Source organism: Beta vulgaris, chromosome 5 (assembly GCF_026745355.1).
Source record: "Beta vulgaris subsp. vulgaris cultivar EL10 chromosome 5, EL10.2, whole genome shotgun sequence".
NCBI classification, from domain to species: domain Eukaryota; kingdom Viridiplantae; phylum Streptophyta; class Magnoliopsida; order Caryophyllales; family Amaranthaceae; genus Beta; species Beta vulgaris.
Window position 1 is genome coordinate 53,478,383 of NC_079206.1, and position 2,573 is coordinate 53,480,955.

The window sequence follows — 2,573 nt, forward strand, 5'->3', positions numbered from 1 at the left end:
TTGCTTGTTCTAGTTGTTAGATAGTCTTAATTGTTACTTAAACATCTTTCAACCCCCCAAATACCTTTCAATTAGGTAGTCTAGACTAGATAGACTCTAATCAATCCCATTTTCCCTGTGGATCGACCCTTGACTTGCCCTTACTATTCCCTTAGTAGTTGCTTGTTAGGATTATAAATATTGTTTGGAAAGCGGTTCTTAGTGCCTGAACGACACACTAAAAACCTCTTATCAAAATGGCGCCGTTGCCGGGGAAACTGTGCTATTGATTGAAGTATATTTTAGTTTAGTTTGCTTAATTGATTTTTCTTTTATTTTCTTTTTGACTGTGGTTGTTATTTGCTAATCCTCTGCTTAGCTTTGTTGTGTTACATGAGAAAAAGAACTCACGGTTCACCCACATTGCCTCTAGATCCTGAAATCGACCGTACCTTGCGAAAGCTTCGGCAGAATTTGGAAAATTTGTCTTTGGGTTCCGAGCCTTCTTCACCAATCTCAAGTACATCAAGTGAAGTTGAATCAGAAATGGGTGAAGCAAATCCACAACTGTTTAGGGATTTCGGAAATCCGGGTTCCTATGTTCTTCAAGGTGGAATTCAACTCCCCACCACCACTACAAATTTCAGCATTCACCCTCAGTATACTCGGATGGTGAAAGCAGAGCAGTTTTGTGGGGGGTCAGATGAAGATCCTCTAGACCATCTCGACAGGTTTCTTGAGATCTGTGCCATGATAACGACCAACGATGTCTCTCCTGACTACATCAAGATGCACTTGTTCCGGTCCTCTCTTACCGGAAAGGCAAAGTCATGGCTCAAGAGCTTGCCTGCTAATTCCCTCACTACATGGGAAGAAGTCACCATGGCCTTCTTGAAGAAATACTTCCCGGAGTGGAAGACTGCGGACATAAGGAGGAAGATCTCCTCATTTGAGCAAGAGAACGATGAGACACTTGTCGAAGCTTGGGAGCGGTTCAAGGAGATGATCCGTTCATGCCCACACCATAAGTTCAATAAGAATCTACTCATGCGATTTTTCTATGATGGTCTTGATCCGATATCACGGGCCAACCTTGATGCTGGAGCGGGAGGTCAACTTTCTAATATCCCGCAAGAACAACTTGAGTCCACAATTGAAGAAGTGATCAAGAACTACTCATGGGGTGGAAGACGAAGAGGTGCTCAACCTAAGAAGAGCGAAAAGTTTGAAATTGACCCCATGGATCAAATTCAAGCCAAGATGGACCAACTCGACAAGAAGCTCTCCAGATCAATCTTGCATCGTCTACTCCTTCACAGGTAAACTCTTTTTCTTGTGATATTTGTGGTGGTACTAACCATGATACTTCTTACTTGGAGGTACCCATTCGGAGCATGTGGCGGCAATTAATTCAAGAGGAGATGGTATCAAGGAAACCAAGGGTATAGGAACAATCAACAAGGAGGTTGGAGACAACCTCAACAAAACTACACCCAAGGATTCAACCAACCTCAACAAGGATGGAATCAACCTCAACAAGGGTACAACCAAGCTCACAACCAAGGGTTTGCGCAAGGGTATAACCAAAACCAAAACTATAACCAAGGTGGTTCCTCCTCACAAGGGTCCAACACATACCAAGCTCCACATCAAAGGACCAACAACCCAAAACCTCCCTCCAATCTTCCATTTCCCAAACAAAATCCCGAACCTACACCATCTTCCGATCCAACCTCTCTCCAAATTCTCCAACAACTCCAATCCATGAACCAAATTCTCCAAAACCATGAGCAAAGGTTTCAAGAGCTACAAGCCCACAACAAAATGCTTGAAACCCAAATTGCCCAAGTAGCTGAGAAAAATCCCTCAACCCCCACAAATCAACTTCCAGGCCAACCCATTCCTAACCCAACCTCCATCAAGCCAAAGCCATTCATTTGAGGTCGGGAACAAGTTATGCGGGTCCTAAGATGCCGAATGGGGAGTTAGAGAAGGATGAAGAAGCTGAGGTTGTTGAGAAGGAGGATGGAGCTGAGGAAACTGAGAAAGAGGAAGTTAAGGAGAAAGATGAGTCACATGTTCAAGTTGGTGACAAAAATACATTGCCATCACCTCCACCAACCAAATCCTATGTGCCTCCGGTTCCCTATCCTCATAGGTTGGTAGAGAGAAAGTTGAGTGACAAGTTCACTAAATTTCTTAATGTGATGAAGAGCCTGCAAATCAATATCCCATTCCTTGAGGCTATGTCTCAAATGCCAGCTTATGCTAAGTTCTTGAAAGAGATCCTCTCCAATAAGCGAAAACTTGAAGATGAGCTTATCTCCCTACCCTACCAAGTGAGTGCTCTTGTGCAACGAACTATGCCTAAGAAGCAAAGAGATCCCGGGAGTTTCACCTTGCCGGTGAAGATAGGTGACTTAGAGCCTAAGGGAGCACTGGCCGATCTGGGAGCAAGTGTCAATTTGATGCCTCTTTCTATTGCAAAGCACCTGAAATTTCCTCTTCATCCTACGCGCAAAACGATTCAATTGGCGGACCGCACTGTGAGAGTCCCCTGTGGTGAGTTGGAGGATATACCGATTCAAGTTGGG

General features: G+C 44.2%; 1 non-coding gene across 1 annotated transcript; it reads right to left on the bottom strand.

The window, feature by feature from the left end:
• Window positions 1-903: 903 nt before the first annotated feature.
• Window positions 904-1,010, bottom strand: LOC125498144 (small nucleolar RNA R71). The gene has a single exon (XR_007274910.1). It is a non-coding gene; the product is annotated as a small nucleolar RNA R71 (small nucleolar RNA).
• Window positions 1,011-2,573: the final 1,563 nt, after the last annotated feature.